Here is a 26,496-nt window from a genome sequence, read left to right as displayed (position 1 = left end):
CCTGGCAAGAGGTGTGGAGTTAAAAGATAAAGAATCAAACACAAAGTGGGAGTTGTCACAGTTGCTCTTTGCTGATGACAAGGTGCTTTTGGGAGATTCTGAAGAGAAGTTGCAGAGGTTGGTGGATGAATTTGGTAGATTATGTAGGTCCCGTTTGGCATTTTCTTCCAAGACAAGCCTGTTTCGTCACGATTAAACACTTGTTGGGGTTTTAATTTTTCAGTGTCTATGTACTCCTTGAATTCCTGCACATATTTTTCAGCCACTTTTTGGTCACAACTGGCAGCCTCACCATGCCTTATCACACTGTATATGCCACTATGATTCTTAAAACTCTCAAACCAACCTTTGCTGGCCTTAAATTCACTAACATCACCACTAGTTCCAGGCATTTTTTTAATTAAATCGTTATGCAACTGCCTTGCCTTTTCACATATGGTTGACTGTGAAACACTATCTCCTGATAATTGTTTGTCACTGATCCACACCAATAGCAGTCTCTCCACATCTTCGAGTATTTGCGATCTCTGTTTTGTAAGTATACTTGCACCTTTTGCAACAACAGCTTCCTTGATTATCATGCCTTTCTGTTGGCCAAGATAGTAGCAATGGTTGATTGGGGTTTGTTATACAACTGGGCCAGCTCGGAACCATGCTCTCCACTTTCATACTTTGCGATTATCTCTCTTCATTTCGATTGTACACCTCGCTCTTTTTTACCAAAGGGTTGGCACTAGAAGCTTTCTTGGGGCCCATGGTGGCTTATTTAGCAGTTTCAAGCACTAAAAAATGGAATAATACAAAATATATTGAGTGTATGTGTGGAACCATCAGCAGTGGCTTGTAAACAATGGCACACTAGCTGAAGGTAGGGTAGCTGAGGTGTGCTCAGGCCGGACTGACAGGTGGACGCGTTCGGGACGATTGTCCTTAACTGGGTTTTTCATCATTGGCCAAGCAAATATTTTTACACTAAAATGCATCGTTAGCCGATTTTATCGCTAGCTGATGTCATCATTACCCAAGGGTCCACTGTAATATAATAATAATAATAATAATAATAATAATAATAATAATATACTGCCTCTCCTCGCTTAACGACAGAGTTCCGTTCCTAAGACCTCGTTCGTAAACGAATTCATTGATAAGTGAAGAGCATACTGTAATGGTAGTAGGTTTGTGTCAACCATCTTTAATATTGTTTTAATGTCACCTTTGCACCATTTGTAGCATTTTTAAATGTTTATACAGTAGTGTACTGTATATTGTAATAAACAGAATAAAGGAAATCAGCTCTAACATACATTATTTAGGTATGAATTCTGGTCAAAGAGTCCATTGTAAGTCCGAGTCGTCGGTAAACGAGTACTGTACATCCTTAAGTGAGGAGAGGCTGTAATAATAATGAGCGAGCTTCATTTCCTAAATTAATAATAATAATAATAATAATGAGGCGACTAAAATGCCGGGAGCAATGGGCTAGTAACCCCTTCTCCTGTAGACATTTACTAAAAAAGAGAAGAAGAAAAACTTTATAAAACTGGGATGCTTGAATGTGCGTGGATGTAGTGTGGATGACAAGAAACAGATGATTGCTGATGCTATGAATGAAAAGAAGTTGGATGTCCTGGCCCTAAGTGAAACTAAGCTGAAGGGAGTAGGGGAGTTTCGGTGGGGGGAAATAAATGGGATTAAATCTGGAGTATCTGAGAGAATTAGAGCCAAGGAAGGGGTAGCAGTAATGTTGAAGGATCAGTTATGGAAGGAGAAAAGAGAATATGAATGCGTAAATTCAAGGATTATGTGGATTAAAGTAAAGGTTGGATGTGAAAAGTGGGTCATAATAAGTGTGTATGCACCTGGAGAAGAGAGGAATGTAGAGGAGAGAGAGAGAGATTTTGGGAGATGTTAAGTGAATGTATAGGAACCTTTGAACCAAGTGAGAGAGTAATTGTGGTAGGGGACCTGAATGCTAAAGTAGGAGAAACTTTTAGAGAGGGTGTGGTAGGTAAGTTTGGGGTGTCAGGTGTAAATGATAATGGGAGCCCTTTGATTGAACTTCGTATAGAAAGGGGTTTAGTTATAGGTAATACATATTTTAAGAAAAAGAGGATAAATAAGTATACAAGATATGATGTGGGGCGAAATGACAGTAGTTTGTTGGATTATGTATTGGTAGATAAAAGACTGTTGAGTAGACTTCAGGATGTACATGTTTATAGAGGGGCCACAGATATATCAGATCACTTTTTAGTTGTAGCTACACTGAGAGTAAAAGGTAGATGGGATACAAGGAGAATAGAAGCATCAGGGAAGAGAGAGGTGAAGGTTTATAAACTAAAAGAGGAGGCAGTTAGGGTAAGATATAAACAGCTATTGGAGGATAGATGGGCTAATACGAGCATAGGCAATGGGGTCAAAGAGGTATGGGGTAGGTTTAAAAATGTAGTGTTAGAGTGTTCAGCAGAAGTTTGTGGTTACAGGAAAGTGGGTGCGGGAGGGAAGAGGAGCGATTGGTGGAATGATGTTGTAAAGAGAGCAGTAAGGGAGAAAAAGTTAGCATATGAGAAGTTTTTACAAAGTAGAAGTGATGCAAGGAGGGAAGAGTATATGGAGAAAAAGAGAGAGGTTAAGAGAGTGGTGAAGCAATGTAAAAAGAGAGCAAATGAGAGAGTGGGTGAGATGTTATCAACAAATTTTGTTGAAAATAAGAAAAAGTTTTGGAGTGAGATTAACAAGTTAAGGAAGCCTAGAGAACAAATGGATTTGCCAGTTAAAAATAGGAGAGGAGAGTTATTAAATGGAGAGTTAGAGGTATTGGGAAGATGGAAGGAATATTTTGAGGAATTGTTAAATGTTGATGAAGATAGGGAAGCTGTGATTTCATGTATAGGGCAAGGAGGAACAACATCTTGTAGGAGTGAGGAAGAGCCAGTTGTGAGTGTGGGGGAAGTTCGTGAGGCAGTAGGTAAAATGAAAGTGGGTAAAGCAGCCAGGATTGATGGGATAAAGATAGAAATGTTAAAAGCAGGTGGGGATATAGTTTTGGAGTGGTTGGTGCAATTATTTAATAAATGTATGGAAGAGGGTAAGGTACCTAGGGATTGGCAGAGAGCATGCATAGTTCCTTTGTATAAAGGCAAAGGGGACAAAAGAGAGTGCAAAAATTATAGGGGGATAAGTCTGTTGAGTATACCTGGTAAAGTGTATGGTAGAGTTATTATTGAAAGAATTAAGAGTAAGACAGAGAATAGGATAGCAGATGAACAAGGAGGCTTTAGGAAAGGAAGGGGGTGTGTGGACCAGGTGTTTACAGTGAAATATGTAATTGTACAGTATTTAGATAAGGGTAAAGAGGTTTTTGTGGCATTTATGGATTTTGAAAAGGCGTATGACAGGGTGGATAGGGGGGCAATGTGGCAGATGTTGCAGGTGTATGGTGTAGGAGGTAGGTTACTGAAAGCAGTGAAGAGTTTTTATGAGGATAGTGAGGCTCAAGTTAGAGTATGTAGGAAAGAGGGAGATTATTTCCCAGTAAAAGTAGGCCTTAGACAAGGATGTGTGATGTCACCATGGTTGTTTAATATATTTATAGATGGGGTTGTAAGAGAAGTAAATGCGAGAATCTTGGCAAGAGGCGTGGAGTTGTCACAGTTGCTCTTTGCTGATGACACTGTGCTCTAGGGAGATTCTGAAGAGAAGTTGCAGAGGTTGGTGGATGAATTTGGTAGGGTATGCAAACGAAGAAAATTAAAAGTGAATACAGGAAAGAGTAAGGTTATGAGGATAACAAAAAGATTAGGTGATGAAAGATTGGATATCAGATTGGAGGGAGAGAGTATGGAGGAGGTGAATGTATTCAGATATTTGGGAGTGGACGTGTCAGCGGATGGGTCTATGAAAGATGAGGTGAATCATAGAATTGATGAGGGGAAAAGGGTAAGCGGTGCACTTAGGAGTCTGTGGAGACAAAGAACTTTGTCCTTGGAGGCAAAGAGGGGAGTGTATGAGAGTATAGTTTTACCAACGCTCTTATATGGGTGTGAAGCATGGGTGATGAATGTTGCAGCAAGGAGAAGGCTGGAGGCAGTGGAGATATCATGTCTGAGGGCAATGTGTGGTGTGAATATAATGCAGAGAATTCATAGTTTGGAAGTTAGGAGGAGGTGCGGGATTACCAAAACTGTTGTCCAGATGGCTGAGGAAGGGTTGTTGAGGTTGTTTGGACATGTAGAGAGAATGGATTGAAACAGAATGACTTCAAGAGTGTATCAATCTGTAGTGGAAGGAAGGCGGGGTAGGGGTCGGCCTAGGAAAGGTTGGAGGGAGGGTGTAAAGGAGGTTTTGTGTGCGAGGGGCTTGGACTTCCAGCAGGCATGCGTGAGTGTGTTTGATAGAAGTGAATGGAGACAAATGGTTTTTAATACTTGACGTGCTGTTGGAGTGTGAGCAAAGTAACATTTATGAAGGGGTTCAGGGAAACCGGCAGGCGGGACTTGAGTCCTGGAGATGGGAAGTACAGTGCCTGCACTCTGAAGGAGGGGTGTTAATGTTGCAGTTTAAAAACTGTAGTGTAAAGCACCCTTCTGGCAAGACAGTGATGGAGTGAATGATGGTGAAAGTTTTTCTTTTTCGGGCCTTGGTGGGAACCGGCCAGTGTGTTAATAAAAAAAAAAATAAATAATAATGAGGAGCTTCAGAATGCCGCCAATTCATTGCACTGTTTATCTAGCTGTGGAAGCATTTCTCTTATGTTTTGCTTGCATTTTGTACAGTTATTTTGCCAAATTTCTTTTTTCTAACCATGTCATAAGAAAGTAAGTGCAAAGGACTGTGCTGAGAGTTAAAGCATGGAATTAAAGCCTGAAATCATAGATAAAGAAGCGAGGTGTGTGGATTGTGGGTTGAGGGGGAAGCAGGGGAAGCTCGCTCATAACTCAGATGTTGGCTTATAACTCGGCAAAAAATCAACTGAACAATGGCTCATATCATGAGAAACTCGTATGATAGGACACTCGTAAATCGAGGTTCCACTGTATGGCCTGCAAACTGAAAATAATATTTCAGAGACTACACTGATGGCTCCCTTAACTCTGACAGTGGGATGGTGAGAAGTGCTGTCATTATAAACCAGCCTGAACATGCTATAATACAGTGGTGTATTAGAATTAATAACTGGGCTTTTAATTTGTAAAATGAACAGTTTGATATATTGCTCTCAAGCTTGTGGAAACTATAACTACAGACAATTATAACTGATTCTTTCCTTATTACTTGCTTTATATTACCTGAGAGTTGAAGGTAGCATATACTCAAATTATTCCCTCTCACAAAGACTTCGGGGAGCATGACAAAATTGATGATTTAACCCTTTGACTGTCAAAAGGCCCAATCCTGAAGTGTCTCCTGGTGTCGCAAAATATTAAAAAAAAAATTCTATTTTTTCTTATGAAAATGTTAAGATTAATTTTCTGATTTGTTTTAGTCAAAAAAAAAAAAAAATCCCATTACTTACCGAGATATAGAGGCATGAAGTTTGCAGAAAATGATCGGCGTATGGCAACAGCGGCGAGTGCTGCTCACCCGGTAAACTTTGGTTTACTCTTATTCGACGGTTTCTTGTTTGTTTCACTAGTTTATTTTTTTTTACAAAACTTTTATGGCCTGTGAGACCAAAGTATGGTGCAATGTTCATATATACACTCGTTGAATGTAGCACAATTATAACAAAAACACTAGTATCATCATAATGTTCATAAAACTTGTTTACACAAACAAACAATATAAAAAATTGTTTATTACGATTGTTTTATAATATATATACATATGTACAATCACTGGACACTTTCCTAGAACTGCTGCAGCTTGTGGAATTCTTTGAAACATGAGTATAAGCACAATGGTGTTTTACTCTCCACACACATGAAACGAGTGTCTGTGTTTTTGTGGGCGTTTTGCGGTATATCCACAAACAAAACACCCCTTCAGAGCATTTTTCTTGAGAGCAGTAGCAGGTAGTGGTATAGGGTAGTGATCACCAGGCCTCAGACGAGAAGACGTGTGTTGATAATTTCGTGGGCGCTGGTCTATTGCAAGTGTTGTTCCTTGGTACTTGAATATTATTTGTCTGATGACTAACAAACAAAATTCACTGTATTTGGGTTTGTTGTTGGTCTTCAACTTATACATATTATAAGCATTCAGCATGGAAGTGTCAAGAAGATGGAAAAAGAGTTTTATGTACCACTTATAACTCTTGTGAACACAGTCAGCAAACCCAGTCTTCATGTCACATTTGTCCACTAAGTGCATATTGAGGTTGTAATCCATCACAGCTGCAGGTTTTACAATGGGTTCATTGATCTCTCTATTCTGCTTGCCACTGTCTACCATTTCGTGTCGGTGAACTGATGTCAACAGTGTGACATCACGTTTGTCATGCCACCGAAATGCCATGATGTCATTGGCAGCAAACACCTGCACCTCACCTCTATGACTGCCAGCGTCGAACCTAGGCATATGCTTACGATTTCCACACACTGTGCCACACACATCTGTCATGTTCACTAGCAAGAAATCGCTGAGTAAAGGGCTTGTGTACCAGTTGTCAGTGTATAAAATATGCCCCTTACCAAGATATGGTTCTATCATTGTTCTAACCCCATCACCAGAGATACCCAGTAACTTCCTGGTATCTTGCAATGTTTTACTGCCAGTGTACACAATTATATCGAAAACCTGACCAGTTTTGCAATCACACAGAACAAATAACTTTATACCAAAGCGTTTCCTCTTGCTTGGTATATACTGCTTGAATGAGAGTCTTCCTTTGAACAAAATCAAAGACTCATCAATAACAAGCTTCCTGAAGGGATAAAAATACATACAGCACTTTTGTTTCAGGTACATAAACACATTTCTGATCTTATATAACCTGTCACTTCTGTCAGGCCTTGTTTTGTCTGAAAAGTGTAGCATACGTAACAGTAACACAAATCTATTCACTGGTATAATGTCACTGAAAGCTGGGGTTGAAATCAGGCGGTCTGTCGACCAGTATGTGTTGACGGTGTGCTTATACACATGCGGCATAAACATTATTGTGGTAAAGAACAGATACATCTCTGCCACAGTTGTGTCCTTCCACTGGTGTAGGTGTGATCTTGGTGAAAGAATTGTGTTTGCCATGGTGTACTCAAAGTGTGTATTGCTTTCCCTGAAAATAATGTCCATCAATGGTTCATTGAAGAACAACTGAAAACATTCCAGTTCAGTGGCATTGTTCCCAAGTGTACATGATGGCCGTATTCCACTTTGTGTTTCATCAAAGTCATGGGGACTGGGAACAAACTCGTCACCTTGCTGCCAATCCCAGATGTGGTCAGCTGGTGAGTTCTGGATATTGAAACGTGGTTGTGCAGGTTGTGGTTGTGGTTGTTGTGGGAGTGTGGGGTTGGGTGAGGCTGGTTGTAGTTGTGCAGAGTCAGCAGCGTCGGTAGTAGCGTGGCCCGCTGCTGGTGCCACATGACTCGTGCCACCATTACTATCACCACCACTACCTGCTGCCTCACTCACATCATTCATACCCGGCTTAACAATATTGTCATCTTCACTATCAGGTCGTGGTGTAGGGCCACGGGATGTGCTCTGAGATTTACTCCTTTCCCTTGGAACAGCATATGGCACACTACCAGACCACAAGCGACGTCGTATATACTGCCACTTCACTGGGGAATATTCACCCTCACTGTCACAATTAGAACTGCTTTCAATAGCTTTGAAATCACTATCACTATCACTTTCACTGCTCACATCTGAGTCTCGTACACGAGCAAAGAGTTTCCTCTTTCGTCCTGGTACAGGTGAACATGAACGAGCCGGCGCAGCACCAGTGGTGGAAGGTTATTTATTTATTTATTTAATGTCTTTGCAAACAGTACATTGAGATTGTGTATATACAATAGTGGGATGCAATGCAAAGAGAGCCTCTATTATGCCTTGGCATTATAGGCCAACTTAACATTATTGGCTTACATTCTACTTAATGCTAAGAAATAGTATATCATAGTTATACAGCAGGAAAGTAATTATTTCATAGTTGTACAGTAGAATATTAAAAGCTCGTGTGTGTGCGAGTTCTCTTCTGAGCTGCTTCCTGGTGTTATCACTGCAACAACATTATTATCTATATTCCTCCATTTTAGGTGCCTCAAGTTGAAATCCCCCAGGAGCTAGATGTTGGGGGCTGCAAGATTTTCCAGACAGTGGTCAATATTCAACAGCTGTTCCTGGAATTGTTGGGATGTTGCATGCGGAGGCTTGTAGACTACCACAATGACTAGGTTTTGGTTCTCGATCTTTACTGCTAAAACTACCACTACATCATTTGAGGCATTTAGCAGTTCTGTGCAAATAAATGATTCTGCGATATACAGGCCAACCCCTTCCCCCCCTTTTGCCTGTTCACTCTGTCGCATCTGTATAGGTTGTAACCTGGGATCCATATTTTGTTGTCCAAGTGATCCTTTATGTGGGTCTTCGTGAAAGCTGCAAACATTGCATTTGCCTCTGCAAGCAGTCCACGGATGAAAGGTATTTTGTTGTTCGTTGCTGGCTTTAGACTCTGTATATTTGCAAAGAAGAATGTCATTGGACTGGTGGTACTGGGGGGGGGGGACTTTTTTTCCAGCACTGATATCTGTATCTGTTGGTTTGGAGTGGAGGCCATCGACTGTGGTTCCACTCCAGAAATGACTGGATTTGGTGTACGATTTCTGCCATTTTGCACCATTTTTTTTTCTTCCTGGCACTAAATTCCCTCTCCCTCTTGAATGGCTGTGGCTACCCAGGTTTTCCCATGGTCTGGCTGTTTTGTATCTTTTTGTCCCCTTTAGATGGTGTGCCTGGCAATTTAAGTTATAGCACTGTCTTTCCTGTACTGAAGAGGGACACATTTCAGGGTGAAAAAGCTTACAGGAAGGGAGTTTGCATTTTCCTGTTTTCATATGGGCATGACATTTTCTAGAGTGGTCAAAGTTGCACGTCCCATCTGTTTTTCTAGATTTTCCATGCCTGCAGATACCAAATGCATAATATGTGCACAGGCTTGGTTTCCATTTGCCTTGGGTTTTTGTGACTGTATTCCCTGTTGGTGCATGCTTTCCTGTCTCATTCCTATCCTCACTAGTACTAACAATGGAGCTCTCACCAGTTGTTTTTGGTAATATATCCTCACTATTACTAGTGGAGTTCCCTTGTTTGCTATCTCCTGTGGTATTACTAGTTTGTAATATTAGTTTTATCTTGTCCTTGACTACACTTGTTTCCCCACTACAGCTCCTGTCTCCCTCGAGGCCATTTATATGCATTCCCTCATGCGTACATTTACTGTCTACCTGGACAGTTGATAATAACAAAATACTGAAGGAGTATTTTGTCCTGTCTCCAAACAAACTCTCATCTGCCATCAGCACCACTACATATTCACATACTTAATGACATATTTTATTCATTCTAGAGTATATATCAGGTTTCTGTGTTATTTGTATTGTTTATTATGTCATATTAGATGAATATTGATAGATAAATAAGCCATAGGGAAATACAATAGTGTGTAACTCTGTAGGTTATGTATAATGTACATTGTAAATGTTATTAGAGAGCATTGTAATTTTGATTACTTTGCAGCAAAAGTTTAGCTTAAGCTATAGGATGTCTAATTTGAATTAGAATCCTGATAATTTTTTTTCCTTTTACAGCTCATCAGTGAACTGCAGAAGGCACACTTGCAGTGTGCATATTCTGCATAATCTTGGGTGATGTAAATGCTGCAGATACACTGTGTCGCCCCTTTATGCTATAAACTCAGACTGCACCGTGAAATAAAAGAAACATTGAAGTTCCTCTTTCCCTAAGAGGTAGTGCACATGTTACATGAACATTGAAGTTCACCTTTTGCATATAAAAAGGTGCATAATCACTAAACTGTATTAAAAATAAACAAAACAGAATTGCCACACAAATTAAGCATATCATTATTCTGTCTTAACTCATTTCAGTAATTTTACCTTGAAGAACCTGTATATCATATTAGAGAAGACTTCTATTTCTCATGAATTCTTCATGTATATTTGGAATAGCAGAAATAAAATGCTTTGCTGAATTCTTTTCTAATTTTTTCAAGGAAATATGGCAGAGTGTATTTTATGGAAGTCACATCAGATAAATAATCAAGTCATCATTCATTAGTGTAGCTCACTAGAAATACAGTATAAGACTTCATTCATTATAGGAACCATATAGATTTTAAGTGTCTGATTGACTTTGTACTAATACCCAATTAACAATTGTTCATTTAGGAGAGAAACCTTACTGATGTTCCATGTTTATTAAGCTCCATTAACATATATGTTCTTGCAAAAGTTTGTTATTTATTTTTCAAGCTCTTTTAAGAATCTTGGAACAATTCATCTTTGTGGTACCTATTTACTACTGAATGAGCACTACCTGTGGATGTAAAATTACTTGGCCATACAATTTGACCCCCTGTGATGCAAATCCACAAACTTTGTCTGATGCTGTCTGCTTTGACCAAATTAAATTAAACTTAGATATATTTGTTTATATTTAAAATTCCTTTTACAAAATATTTATATATTTTTAACTATATCTCTTAAACAAGCTAATTTTGTAATACTAGATATATCATATTTAAAAAGAAGTCATTTTTGTACAGTGTCCAATGAATTTACAAACAATTCGTCTAGCAGACAGTATGGGAAAGCATACTGGAGACAAACTATATCAGTGTTCTGAGTGTTTGAAGAATTTTTCAAAACAATGTAATTTAGTAAAACACATAAGGATCCATACTGGAGAGAAACCATTTCAGTGTTCTGAGTGTCCTAAGAACTTTGCACAACGATGTCAGTTAATAACGCACATGTATGTCCACACAGGAGAGAAACCATATCATTGTACTGGGTGCCCAAAAAGTTTTACAAAAAAATTTCATTTAGAAAGACACATGATTTGCCATACAGGAGAAAAACCATATCAGTGTTCTGTGTGTGTAAAGTCTTTTATAACAAAATCTCAATTAGTAATACATATGAGGGGTCATACAGGAGAGAAACCATTTCAATGCTCTGTCTGCCTTAAGAAATTTTCATCACAATCTGATTTAGTGGTACACATGAGGGGCCATACAGGAGAGAAACCATATAAATGTCCTGAGTGTTTAAAGGACTTTAAAGTAAGTAGTCAGTTACGTATACATATGAGGAGCCACAGACAGGAGAAACCATATCAGTGTTCTGAGTGTCCTAAAAGCTTTTCAAGAAACTATTATTTAGTAATACACATGAGGGTCCATACAGGAGAGAAACCATATCAGTGTGCTGAGTGTTTGAAAAGGTTTTCAAAACGATATGATTTGGTAGTACACCTTAGGATTCATACTGGAGAGAAACCATATCAGTGTATGGAATGTCCGAAGAGCTTTTCTAAAAGCTGTTTTTTAACAAGTCATATGAAAGTTCATACAGGAGAAAAACCATATAAATGTTCTGAGTGTCTAAAGAACTTTTCACGACGGTTTACATTAGTATCACACATGAAGGTCCATACAGGAGAGAAACCACATCAGTGTTCTAGATGTTTAAAGACGTTTTCACGCCGATCATATCTAGTATCGCACATGAAAATCCATACAGGAGAGAAACCATATCAATGTTCTAGGTGTTTAAGGAAGTTTGCACGACGATCATATCTTGTATCGCACATGAAGGGCCATACAGGAGAAAAACCATTCCAGTGCTCCATGTGTTTGAAGAGGTTTTCACGACGATCTACTTTAGTATCACACATGAAGAGTCATACAGGAGAGAAATATTAGTGTTCAGAGTGTTTAAAGATCTATCAATAAAAGTCTAAATTAGAAATACATACATATGAGGGGCCATACAAAAGAGAAACAATATCAATGTACCGAGTGTCTGAGAACACTTTCACAGTATTCTTTCTCATTTAGTATGACAAAGGGTTATACAAATGAGAACCCATATCATTGTTTGGAATATGAAAAGAACTTTTCATGGAAGTCTTGTTTAGTAAGACACATTAGGGCCCCATATTTGAGAGAAACCATTTTATTCCCTTCACTGGATGTGCCTTGATATCAGGTAATGAGTTGATGAATAAGACACATGTGCAACACTTAGGTATCTTTATTGTCCAGACATTTTGCTTGTGCAGCAGATTTCTTAAGTCAAATACAAATGAATGTAACACTTGAGACAGTAGAGGAAGTGTAGAAGCAATTATGAGGGGAGCAGCTCCTCAGCCTTGATATAGGGTAGTCAGTCTCTGCTTGATACAGGGTGGTCAGTCTGCTTGATACAGGATGATCAGTCTCTGCTTGATACAGGGTGGTCAGTCTCTGCTTGATACAGGGTAGTCAGTCTCTGCTTGATACAGGGTGGTCAGTCTCTGCTTGATACAGGGTAGTCAGTCTCTGCTTGATACAGGGTAGTCAGTTTCTACTTGATACAGGGTGGTCAGTCTCTGCTTGATACAGGGTGGTCAGTCTCTGCTCGATACAGGATGGTAAGTTTCAGATCACCTCATAATTACCTCTCACTTATTCTGTCTCCAGTGTTATTTTTGCTTTCATTTATACACAGTTTATTTTAATCTCTATTTTAGAGATTAAAGAATTGATGCTTGATGGTGAACAGTGATAAATACAGCCTTAATGATTCTCATGTAGCTGATAGACTCACCTGCTACTGCCTTCTGCACAGGTGAAGATTTGTGGCAATAAAGATACGATAAATAAGTGTCTTATTAACTTTTCAGTACTGTATACCATTATTACTGTAGAATGAGTTCTTAACCTGATAATTTGAAGGTATCCTTCCCATTTTCAGATCACATCTTATTATCCCGCATTCCTCAATCCCTCTCTCTCAGTTCTAATATAGGTAGTAGGAATAGTTCCTCTTTAGTTAAAAAAACTGTTCTTTGCAAAATGGAAATGGTTGTATTTTTAAAATATTTCTATTTTAAAAATACAACCATTTCTGTTACACTGGTTTTATTATAATAAAATCAGTTTAACAGAAATAGATTCAGTGTCAGCTCTCTTCTTGTGTTCCTTCTGATGGTAGTACTGTGGTGGCTTTCACTCCATCTGAAGGAAAATGAATAATCTTTGGGACGTTGGGTTGCCCTTTGGTGCCTCGGGTGGCAGTTGGTGGGCTGTTTTATTGCAGTACTATTAAAGGTTGTTTGTAGTTCTAACTGAATGTATACAACTCCATGCTTTCATTCTTGTTTACCCTAGACCATTTTTACCTGAAGGGTATTAGCTCAGTTTTTGCAATCTAAACAGCTAGGTTTCATAAGTCTTTCTTAGTTAATTCTGGAAATACCATCCAGATGGTCAGAATACCATGGGATAAAGTTTCCAGGGATTTTTACGCTTCAGTCTTGTAGTCCTACTGACATATTTAATGATTATTGAGTTGGCTCAGCATTCCTATCAGTGGCTCATCCTTATGCCACTTTTAACAATCAGCTTTATGGAGCTGCATATTATTCCTGTTAGCACTCCTACCCAAGAATATCCAAACTGTTCGTGATGAACCTCTCTCTCTCTCTCTTAGTAAACATGCTCACTTGAATGTCTTAGAACAATCTTCTTTCCTCACTCATTTGTAGATTAATATTTAATTATTTAGTCTACTAATGTTGTCAGTCTTGCACTTGCAAGTTCACTACAGTAGAGCTCGAACTTGTGTTTTTCTAATTTATAATATTTTGTATTTACGATGTTGGCACTTTTGAACTAATTAATTTCTTACACTTCCAACAGCAGGACTACTACATTAGCCAATTTTTTATGGGTGAATTACAAATAATTTTCTCTGGATTAATTTTCTAACAAATGCTTTCATACTGTATGCACATTGATTATATGCATGTATAGAGAGCTTGAATTTGTTTAGTAGAGATTGGTCAGGATCCACAAAGTCAGTATAATGGAACCCTGGATTTCGTCCTCACTGGATTTTGTATGATTCGGATTTCAGTCACTTTTTTCTGCGAAATTTTGCTCCGGATTTTGTACCTCGTCCCAGAAATTGTCCGTATCAGATGCGTTCGCCCACCCGGGATGCTGCCACTCATGCGTATGTGTCTCAGTCTGGCTCTGTCACTAGTTGAGTGGGCATTCATCTGAAACATATCATAATATTTTTTATTTTATTAACACATCAGCCATTTCCCACCAAGGCAGGGTGGCCCGAAAAAATAAACATTCCTCATCAATCACTCCATCACTGTCTTACCAGAGGCATGCCCACACTATGGTTATAAAAGTGCAACATTAACACCCCTCCTTCAGAGTGCAGACACTGTACTTCCCATCTCCAGGACTCAAGTCGGCCTGCTGATTTCCCTGAATCCCTTCATAAATGTTACCTTGCTCACACTCCAACAGTACATCAAGTCCTAAAAGCCATTTGTCTCCATTTGCTCCTGTCTAACATGCTCACGTACGCTTGCTGGAAGTCCAAGCCCCTCGCACAGAAAACCACCTTTACCCCTTCCCTCCAACCTTTCCTAAGCAGACCCCTACCCTGCTTTCTCTCCACTACAGATTTGTATACTCTAGGAGTCATTTTGTTTTGTTCCATCCTCTCTACATGTCCAAACCATCTCAATAACCCCTCCTCAACCCTCTGGATAATAGTTTTGGTAATCCCACACCTCCTCCTAATCTCCAAACTTCGGATTCTCTGCATTATATTCACACCACACATTGCCCTCAGACATGATATCTCTACAGCCTCCAGCATTCTCCTTGTTGCAACATTCACAACCCATGCCTCACACCCATACAAGAGACTTGGTGTAACTATGCTCTCATACATTCTCCTCTTTGCTTTCCTGGATAAAGTTCTTCGTCTCCACAGATTCCTCAGTGCACCAGTCACCTTCCCCACGTCAATTCTACGGTTCACCTCGTTCTTCATAGACCCATCTGCTGACATGTCCACTCCGATATATCTGAACACATTCTCCTCCTCCAAAGTCTCTCCCTCCAATCTGATATCCAAACTTCCGTTACCTAATTTTTTTTGTTATCCTCATCACCTTACTCTTTCCTATATTCACTTTTAACGTCCTTCTTTTACATACCATACCAAACTCGTCAAATAATCCATTGTTTTTTGTGCTTGTTTATTGAGTCCAACTGTGAAATAAGCCACCATGGGCCCAAAGAAAGTTCCTAGTGCCAGCCCTTAGGTAAAGAAGGTGAGAAACATGATAGAATTCAAGATTGTAGAAAAATACGACAGTTGCATACATGCGGCAGAGCTTGTGAAGATATTTGGCAAGTCCAGATCAACAATCAGTTCCATCCTGGCAAAGAAAGTAGAAATCAAGGAAGCTGATGTTGCAAAAGGGGTAAATATGCTAAGGAAATACAGATAACAAAGAATCTTAGATGTGGAGACGTTGTTGTTGGTGTGGATCAAAGAAAAACAGTGGGAGATAGTGTTGCAGAGTCGATCATTTACGAAAAGGCAAGGCAGTTGCATGTGGATCTCGTAAAGAAAATACCTGGAACGAGTGCTGCTGTTAGTGAATCTAAGGCCAGCAGAGGTTGGTTTGACAGACTTAAGAAGGTTAGTGGCATACACAGTGTTGAAGGCATGGTGAGGCTGCAATTTCAGACAAATGTGCTGCTGAAGAATTCATTGATGAATTCAAAGATTACGTAGAGGCTGAAGGATTCGTCCCCCAACTAGTCTTCATTTGTGACGAAACAGGCCTCTTTTGGAAGAAAGTGCCAAAGAGAACCTACATCACACAGGAGGAAAAGGCACTGCTAGGACACAAGCCTATGAAGGATAGGCTAACTCTTTTGTTCTGTGGTAATGCTAGTGGGGATTTCATAGTGAAACCGGTGTATCACTCTGAAAATCCCTGAGTGTTCAAGAAAAATGCTGTCATCAAGAGTAAAATTGTGTGATGAGGAAAGCTAATAATGAGGCATGGGTCACGAGGCAAATTTTCATTGACTGGGTCCATGAAGTGTTTGGCCCGAGTGTGAAAAAATGCCTTCTGGGAAAATAAATTGCCATTTAAGTGCCTCCTGGTACTGGACAATGCTCCTGCTCATCCTCCAGACTTGGAAGGCAAGTTGTTTTATAACATTGAAGTTCTTGCCTCCTAACACCACTCCTCTCATCCAGCCCATGGACCAGCAGGTCATTTCTAACTTCAAAACCTCTACACGAAAGCAATGTTTCAAAGGTGCTTTGAAGTGACCAGACACTGAATTGACCCTAAGAGAGTTCTGGAGGAATCACTTCAATATCTTCCATTGCATAAGCCTTATAGGTAAGGCTTGGCAGGGAGTGACTTCCAGGACTTGGAATTCTGCTTGGAGAAAATTGTGGCCAGAATGTGTCCGTGGACTGCTTGCAGAGGCAAAGGCAATGTTCGCGGCTTTCACTGAGACCCACATAAAGGATCACTTGGACAACGAAATATGGATCCCAGGTTACAACCTATACAGATGTAACAGAGTGAACAGGTAAAAGGGGGGGGGGGTTGGCCTGTACATTGCAGAATCACTCGTTTGCACAGAACTGCTTAACATGGGGGTCGTCCCACAGTTACTAAAAACAACAGACATAGCCCCACTCCACAAAGGGGACAGTAAAGCAACAGCAAAGAACTACAGACCAATAGCACTAACATCCCATATCATAAAAATCTTTGAAAGGGTCCTAAGAAGCAAGATCACCACCCATCTAGAAACCCATCAGTTACACAACCCAGGGCAACATGGGTTTAGAACAGGTCGCTCCTGTCTGTCTCAACTATTGGATCACTACGACAAGGTCCTAAATGCACTAGAAGACAAAAAGAATGCAGATGTAATATATACAGACTTTGCAAAAGCCTTCGACAAGTGTGACCATGGCGTAATAGCGCACAAAATGCGTACTAAAGGAATAACAGGAAAAGTCGGTCGATGGATCTATAATTTCCTCACTAACAGAACACAGAGAGTAGTCGTCAACAGAGTAAAGTCCGAGGCAGCTACGGTGAAAAGCTCTGTTCCACAAGGCGCAGTACTTGCTCCCATCTTGTTCCTCATCCTCATATCTGACATAGACAAGGATGTCAGCCACAGCACCGTGTCTTCCTTTGCAGATGACACCCGAATCTGCATGACAGTGTCTTCCATTGCAGACACTGCAAGGCTCCAGGCGGACATCAACCAAATCTTTCAGTGGGCTGCAGAAAACAATATGAAGTTCAACGATGAGAAATTTCAATTACTCAGTTATGGTAAACATGAGGAAATTAAATCTTCATCAGAGTACAAAACAAATTCTGGCCACAAAATAGAGCGAAACACCAATGTCAAAGACCTGGGAGTGATCATGTCGTAGGATCTCACCTTCAAGGACCATAACATTGTATCAATCGCATCTGCTAGAAAAATGACAGGATGGATAATGAGAACCTTCAAAACTAGGGAGGCCAAGCCCATGATGACACTCTTCAGGTCACTTGTTCTATCTAGGCTGGAATATTGCTGCACACTAACAGAACCTTTCAAAGCAGGTGAAATTGCCGACCTAGAAAATGTACAGAGAACCTTCACGGCACGCATAACGGAGATAAAACACCTCAATTACTGGGAGCGCTTGAGGTTCCTAAACCTGTATTCCCTGGAATGCAGGCGGGAGAGATACATGATTATATACACCTGGAAAATCCTAGAGGGACTAGTACCGAACTTGCACACGAAAATCACTCACTACGAAAGCAAAAGACTTGGCAGACGATGCACCATCCCCCCAATGAAAAGCAGGGGTGTCACTAGCACGTTAAGAGACCATACAATAAGTGTCAGGGGCCCGAGACTGTTCAACTGCCTCCCAGCATACATAAGGGGTATTACCAACAGACCCCTGGCAGTCTTCAAGCTGGCACTGGACAAGCACCTAAAGTCGGTTCCTGACCAGCCGGGCTGTGGCTCGTACGTTGGTTTGTGTGCAGCCAGCAGCAACAGCCTGGTTGATCAGGCTCTGATCCACCAGGAGGCCTGGTCACAGACCGGGCCGCGGGGGCGTTGACCCCCGGAACTCTCTCCAGGTAAACTCCAGGTAAACAAAGATTTTGAAGGGTTTGAGGCTGACCCTGTCAACCCTATGCCTGTTGTGGAATCTATAGTGTCTGTGGGGAAATCCATGGGGTTGAATGTGAGTTGCCAGGATGTGGAAGAGTTGGCGGAGGACCACAGGGAAGAGCTCACCACTGAAGAGCTGCAAGACCTTCATCTGGAACAGCAACAGACCACAGCTAATGAAATTGCTTCAGAGAAGGAGAAAGAGAGAGGGGCAAAGGTGCCTTCTTCAGTGACCAAGGACATTTGTGCAAAGTAGAATGTGGTGCAAACTTCTGTGGAAAAATATTACCCTGACCAGATATGAGCCGTATCTGCAACATGTTCATTGACAGTACCTTGTCCCATTTTAGGCAAATCTTAGAGATGCCAGAAACAGTGCTCTCTGGGCAGAATTTTTAGTGCAACAGGGATCAAGTGCCAGTAAAAGGCTTTGATACGTGAAGCCCTTATGGAGGGGGATTCCCCTTCCAAACAATAACCTTTGCTCTGCCTCCCTCTGCCCTCCTCGCCGTCCATACCCCAATAAGAGTCTTCAGTTAAGGTAAGTGTGATATTAAAAGTTCATTTATCCATTTCATTAGCCATTTACATTTCTTTCTCATTGTTTTCTGTATGTAAAAGTATAGTTATTCTTTAAAAAATGTACTTTTTGTTAATATTTTTGGATGTCTGGAATGGATTAATTGTATTTACATTGTTGCTTATGGGAAATATTGCTTCAGTTTTCGTCAGTTTTGGATTTAGACCGACCTTCTGGAATGGATTAAAGATGAAATCCAGGGTTCCACTGTATTTGCATATTTATTGTGGATGAATTTAAAATATTTTATCAGTTAGTTTTTTCCACATACCTTTATATTTTCTGTATCTTCTTTATATATGTTTATGGACAACTCTCACGTGTTTGCTAGCAATGAACTAGGAACTACGGATTTAATAATTACATTATTAATAGTTACCTGTGGTGCTGATTTGTGCTGAACTGTCAGTGAGTGAAGTGCAGTGATAGTACGTAGCTCCACTCATTCCCAACACCCTCCCACTATACGCTCACTAACACTGTTATCCTTGCAACTAACTTCACACTCCATACAGTATATCAGTACAATTTAATCTTCGTCATAACAGTGAGGATATGATCAAATATAGAAAGTATTGTGTTACATTTGATACAGGAAGAGTTAAAGTGAGTTAGATAATGAAAGTGAAAAAGAGAGGGAGACATTCCAACTGTTCCTGACATTACACATCTGTTGATCCACGTAATAATCAACCACAACAGTGAGGAAATGTACAGCATTTGTGTTGTGTATTGTAGGTCTTTTCTGCTGTGTCATAGCAGACATAGATAAACAATGTCAGTTTTGTATCACCATTTGCAGATGACACTAAAATAAGCATGAAAGTCACTTCAGTAGAAGATATTGAAAAATTGTAGGAAGATACAAGCAGTGTTTTCCAGTGCACAGTAAAGACAAACATGACATTCAATGGTGACAAGTTCCAGCTGCTTAGGTATGGGGAGAATGAAGAGATCAAAAGGGACGTTGTATACAAAACTCAAAACACAAGAGGATCGTCAAATAGATAGAAAAGAACACATGAAAGGCCTGGTAATAATTACGTCAGCTGACCTTTCCTTCGAAGAACACAATGAGATGAAGGTCATGACAGCCCTGGAGGATGATGGGGAGGATAATGGGAACTTTCAAAATAAAGTAAATAATGTATGTGTAACACTTTTCAAATTGCTTGTGCTGCCTCATTTCGAATATTATTGAGTGGAGGAGAGATACAGTGGAACCTTGACTTACGAGTGACCTAATGTATGGGTTTTTTTGAGATACGAGCCGTCCCTGGGTCGATTTTTTGCTCTGAGTTTCGAGCCAACAATTGAGTTACGAGCCAGCTCCCCCCGCCTCTTCCCCCTCAACCCAAAACCTGGACACCTCGCTTGTTTATCTATGATTTCATGCTTTAATTCTATGGAAATCATTCTCTTTTTCTTCTCAACATTGTCCTTTACACTTACTTTCTTAGGACCCATGGCTAGAAAAACGAAATTTGGCCAAATGACTGTCAAAAATGTAAGCAAAGCAGGAAAGAACTGCTCCCACAGCAAGATAAACAATCCACTGAGTTGGCGGCATTTGTTATTATAATAAAAATAATTATTACTATTAGTATTATTAATTTAAGTAACTAGGGCATAGATCCAATTCCCTGGATCTGTGGTCCAGTTCCCTAAACTAATAATAATAATAATAATAATAATAATAATAATATTATTATTATTATTATTATTATTATTATCATTATCATTATTATAACGATAGAGCTTCAATTCCCTAAATTACTAACAATAATAATATTAGTCAAGTCACTCAGTAAGTCAGTCACGTCACTCAGTAAGTCAGTCAAGTCTTTCAGTCAGTCAAGTCATTCAGTAAGTCAGTCAAATCATTCAGTCAGTCAGTTAAGTCCCTCAGTAAGTCAGTCACACAAACTCATGTTAACCTCTTTTTCTGTGTACAAAGTAACACTTCATTACGGCTACAGGTTATCTCTTGTCCAATATCTTTGTTAATTCTAAGACTTAAGAGCTTATACCTCTTCTTGCCACTTTCAGCAACACTTGTATGGCTACTGGGTGTCATGATTGCTTCGCAGATACAAGATATAGTAATTAAAATATCGTAACACAATTCACAAACACAGCTGCCTTGTAGCAAAGGAAGACTGAACTCTACATTTATGAATTACGAATGCTGGGATGGTTGGGTGGTGTCGAGGAGTGGTAGGGGATGACAGGAGGGATCCCCGGCTGCTCCACAACAAGGCAGCTGCAGTTAGAAAATGGCTCAATTGCTAACCTGCCTCCTCATTTACTCCTATAACTCCCATATGTGTTCTACCCTCTGATGTGACCTAGCCTGCTGCCAGCTACTCAAGATTCAAGACTTCAACTACCACAGGTTCGATGCAACAGTCCGTGCTATTCCTGTTTTCAAGTCTGCCCCTCGATTGCATTAACTGCTGGGTTAAGCCCTGGCTCTATTTCTACGACTAAGAACACTCCTCTCCAGAGCTATTCTTCGTCTGTCCCGTCTTTCCCGCTCATCCCATTGGGATCTTACAGGAACTTGTTCATTTGTTCGTTCGGCAGCCGCTTGAGCAAAAGACAATTTTTTTTCCTTCTCACAAACTGAGCCATGTTAAATTAATTATACAACGTGTTACATAAAATTGTGCCGCAATTCTTCAATCATGCAATACCCAAATCGTGCTAAATGAGGGTGTTACATTGGTTTCCCTTATTTCTTGGATAGTAAGGTTCTCACTACATGTTCTAGTGTGGGGGTAGCTTTTTACTTAATGGCCTTATCTGTCTAGGGGTAATACTTACATTATGGCTGATCATCCTGAGTGTCTCTGATACCCTTTCACCAGCCCTCTTCACAGGTTATGTAAACTACTACTATAAAAATATAACTGTATTCTCAATAGATATGTACAGAATATACAATTACAGCCTCACATTTTCAAAACAAAGATCTACACACTCCATAGCTGTTCTCCCACATGGTGTACCTTATTAACTTTTGTCCTTCTCTCTTGACATAACTCTGGCTAACCAGTGTTTTTGACACACTTTAGTCACCCTGGGTATGGTGGCCACAACTTAAATTATAAAAACTCACCCCTGGAGCACACATAATGCCCCAAAAGATAGAAGAAGGACCCAGAGATCCTGCCAGGTTGAAGGTCAGCCACAGAGAGAATGAGTCAGTGAGAGGGAGAGAGAGAGAGAGACTGGCTAAGCTCCTCCCACCAAAACAAAAGACTGTTGCCAAGCACAATTCTCCAGTTACCACAATTCTACCACCTCTTAATTTTACTTTTACAAAAAGAAATACAACTTTATAAACTACTTATTTAAATTGTGTGTTTGTGTCTATAGTATAACCTATTATATTGAGAAAAATAGGCTTGACCCAGCTGCCTCTCAGTCATAAGGTTGATCAGTCCTGACATTTAGAGCAAAGTCCCCATCAATTCAATATAATTAGGTATTCCAGAGTAACTGTTACTTATAAATACATGTTGGGTCCTATAGCCCCATAACACCCCCACCTCCAGACGAAGTCTCACAAAAGCAAGCCGTGTCCCTCAGGATACGGCTAGTAAAAAGTATATTGCTTAAGTCTGAAGGCGGTAAACAAGACTACTAGAAATGCTACATTTTCCCAGCACCATAACTACTCTTCACTTTACTGTTATTTACAAGAGATTGCAGAATTTTTTAGAAAAGCATTTTAACCATACCCATATACTCAAGTGTGTAACTATTTACAATTTTAGTTGCTTTTAAAAAACAATACCCATTACAATGCAAGATTTGCACACAATGCCCACTGTGAAAGCCCGCACCAACAGGCCTGTGCCTCCGCTACGGTAATCCAGCAAGCAACTGTTACTCCAGGGTGGCATCTTCCTGATCAGGAGACGAGAGTAGAGCCAAACCCAGAGCAGTCAGGTGTACACCAGGCAGGAAACTTCACAAAACATGTCAAGGTGTCTCTCACTTGGTGGCCGAACCAAACAGTGAGACTTCCAGTCAACACTCACGATCCTTAACATGGTCAGGCACTCAAGCCCATCTTCCGAGGTCCCACTCCACACAGATCCTCCAAACTTACGAAGAGGAGGCTGACATAGAACATGGAGGGGTCCAAGGGACCACAAAGGCAAATCGTCGGGCCGTTTTGTATATAGAGCACACCAAGACACAACATCACATACCTTCCTGAACGTCTCATGTTACCGAAGGTTGTCAACTACTGCCTCAACTCACATTTACGTACACCCTGACTCTCGTCACACTTTTGGCACCGACTCGACTCCTTCACAGTCAGATGGCTGGTAGGGAGTACTCAGGCTCGCCGAGAGTTCACCACTGCAAAAACAACAAGGTCAGCACATGACAAACACTATGTGCAAAGTACGCACCATGCATCTACATGAAACATCTAGAGAGCATCAGCAACCACATTCTCTGAGCCTTTTATATATTTAACTTTCAAATTAAAAGACTGTAGGAACAAAGCCCATCTTAAGAGTCTTTGATTGTGGTTTCTCATTCTTTGCAAAAACCTCAGAGGGTTATGGTCACTATACACTATTACAGGATGTGGGGAAGCACTGATATAAACTTCAAATTTCTGCACAGCCAACACCAAAGCCAAAGCCTCTTTCTCTACAGTTGCATAACCACGTTGATGCTTTTTTAATTTGGCTGAATGGTAACAAACTGGCTGAAGGCTATCTCTCTCATCACCCTGCAACAACACTGCACCTACCCCTACATCACTAGCATCCACTTGTAGAGAGAAGGGGCATTCAAACTCAGGACTTTTCAAGATAGGAGCATTCCCTAATAACATTTTCACATTTTCAAAAGCCCTGTCACACTTGCTGTCCCAGTTGAATTGAACTTTGGGACTGGTCAAAGTTGTCAGTGGTGACGTTACCTGGGAGAGGTTAGGGCAGAAACGTCTGTAATAACCCACCATGCCCAGGAACCTCATCACTGCCTTCCGATTCTGTGGTCTAGGAAAATTTATAATGGCCTCCACCTTAGCATGAATTGGGGCAACTTTTCCCTGACCAACTACATATCCTAAGAATTGTACACTGGCTTGGCCAAACTCACTTTTGCTCAAATTGATGGTTAGTTTGGCTTGGGATAGACATTCAAACAACTTTTGTAATCTAACCAAGTGAGTTTCCCACTGGTTACTGAATACCACAATATCATCTAGATAGGCCCGCACACCATCCAACCCCCTTATGACAGTATACGTTGCTGGAAGGTGGCAGGAGCATTTTTTAACCCAAAAGGAAGAACATATTGAAATAACCCATCTGGAGTGACGAAGGCTGAAATTTCCTTGGCTCGCTGGGTGAGGGGTATCTGATAATAACCTTTAAGTAAGTCCAGTTTGCTCACAAACTTTGCCCCTCCCACAGCATCAATCACGTCATCCATATGTGGCAAAGGGTAACAGTCAGCCTTCGTTACTTCATTTACTCTGCGATAGTCAGTGCACATACGCATAGATCCATCAGGTTTGGGAACCATCAGGCATGGAGATGCCCACTGACTCTCGCTAGGCACTACAAACTGGTTTTGAAGGAGGAATTTCACTTCTTCCTCCATGTGAAGTTGTTTTGTTGGGTTCATGCGGTAAGGAGCCTGCTTTATTGGAACAGCTTCCCCGACATCCACATCATGGGGAGGCAATTTACTTACTTTGGGTACATCCCCAAACAAATCTGGAAATTTTTGGAGTAACTGAACCAAGTCACAGGCTCCCTGTACACTGAGTCCCTTCATGTGTGCCAAGGGATTTTGCAAGATGGCTGAATTGCACAGCCTTACTTCTGTTGTTACAGGAAGTTTTTCAGTATCGTCACACTCAACTTGAATAGCGGCAACTCCTGCCCTAGAATGGTATTTTTTCAACCTGTTAATGTGCACAGTCCTTTCTGATTTGCGATGGCCAGGCATCTTAATTACATAATTGGGGCCAGACCTGCCTGTGATGACAAAGGGTCCATCAAATTGTGCAGCCAAGGCATGTCCTGGAACCGGCTCCAAAGCTAACACTTCCTCTCCAACACTGAAGGAGCGAGGGGCTGCCCTTTGGTCGTACCGCTGCTTCATGGCCCTCTGACTAGCTTTGAGATTGTCTGCTGCCATCTGTCTTGCCTGGTCCAACCGTTTCCTGAAAAAGAGAACATCTTCCGGCGGGGAAGCCTCATTTTCACCACCTAGCCAATGCTCCTTGAGAATAGTCAGTGGTCCCCTCACTGGATGACCATAGACAAGCTCGAAAGGGCTGAAACTGAGAGATTCTTGGGTGCTTTCCCGCACGGCAAACAAGAGAAAAGGGATACCCTCATCCCAATCACTAGTGTTATTCATACAATAAGCTCGCATCATTGTCTTAAGAGTTTGATGAAATCTCTCTATTACTCCCTGAGACTGAGGGTGATAGGCAGTTGAAAATTTGGGCTGTACATCTAACCCCTTTAACACATTCCTAAATAATTTCGAGGTAAAGTTAGACCCTTGATCTGTTTGTACCTCCCGAGGAAAGCCAACATGGGAAAAGAACTTCATCAAAGCCCTTAAGACCACTCGAGCTGTTATCTTGCGTAGAGGGATTGCTTCTGGGTACCTGGTAGTGGAGCAAATTATTGTTAGTAAATAATTATCTCCCATTCTGGTCCTTGGGAGTGGGCCAACGACATCCACTACCAGCTTGCTGAAGGGTTCACCTGGTGCTGAAATCGGCTGAAGGGGAACAGGTTTAATGCTTTGATTAGGTTTCCCTATAATTTGGCAGGCATGACAGGTCTTTATATAATCTCCCACCGTCTCCCACAGCCGAGGCCAGAAGAAGTGCCTGGAAACCCTGGATACTGTTTTAGCAATACCTAGGTGTCCACCTAGAGGTGTGTCATGCACTAAGCTAAGAACATGGTTTCTATAAGGCTCAGGCACCACGACCTGGTGACAAAAACTTAGCTCTCCTTCTACTGGTACTGCAAACGAAGGCACCTTCTTCATGAGTATACCTTTCCTGAAATAGAAGCATTTATTTAAACGTAAGGATTCCTCCTCAGTCACAGCCGAGGCTCTGATCGACTTAAGTGTGTCATCACACCCCTGTGCAGCAATTAACTGCATCATAGTAGGCCCAATCTCCCTCACACTACTACATTGATCTCTGCACCGATTAGACTCAACTCGGGTTGTGGTATCCTTTTCTTTAGTTGGCTGCAGTTCAACATCAGAAAATAGAGTTTCCAAACCTAAGTCCTCACCATCCTCATGAGAAATATAAGGATTACCCTTGGTATCCTGGTCACGAGACATACTTCGTGTGATGGCACCAACAGGAAAAAGGTCTGGCAGGGTCTCCCTAGCCTTCTTCTCCCAAACTTTGGGGCCTGGTTGCCCCCATACTAGTGGTTCTTCACTGTCTAACAGGCCCATAACATTATTCCCTAATAAGAGGTCGACCCCTTCGAAGGGAATTTCATCTGAAATACCTACAGGGAGATAGCCAACTTGGTATGCAGATTCTACCCATAATTTGTGTACTGGTGTCCTTATGGTTGAACCCGTAATACCCTTCAATAATACATCTACTCCAGTATAGGTATCCTTAGACATTGGCAACACTCCAGCACGTAGCAAGGAGTAG

At 40.8% G+C, this 26,496-nt stretch overlaps 1 long non-coding RNA gene across 1 annotated transcript in view; it reads left to right on the top strand.

Moving 5' to 3' along the window:
* The window catches only part of LOC128706657 (uncharacterized), a 31,140-nt gene extending 5,345 nt beyond the window's left edge, over positions 1-25,795 (top strand). Inside the window, exon 2 of the long non-coding RNA XR_008409889.2 lies at positions 9,759-25,795. This is a non-coding gene — a long non-coding RNA (uncharacterized lncRNA). The remainder of the gene's footprint in view (positions 1-9,758) is intronic.
* The last annotated feature ends 701 nt before the right edge of the window (positions 25,796-26,496 follow it).

Source organism: Cherax quadricarinatus, chromosome 13 (genome assembly GCF_038502225.1).
Source record: "Cherax quadricarinatus isolate ZL_2023a chromosome 13, ASM3850222v1, whole genome shotgun sequence".
Classification (NCBI taxonomy): domain Eukaryota; kingdom Metazoa; phylum Arthropoda; class Malacostraca; order Decapoda; family Parastacidae; genus Cherax; species Cherax quadricarinatus.
Note: the sequence above shows the minus strand (reverse complement) of the source record. Positions and strands in the feature narration are given on the sequence as shown.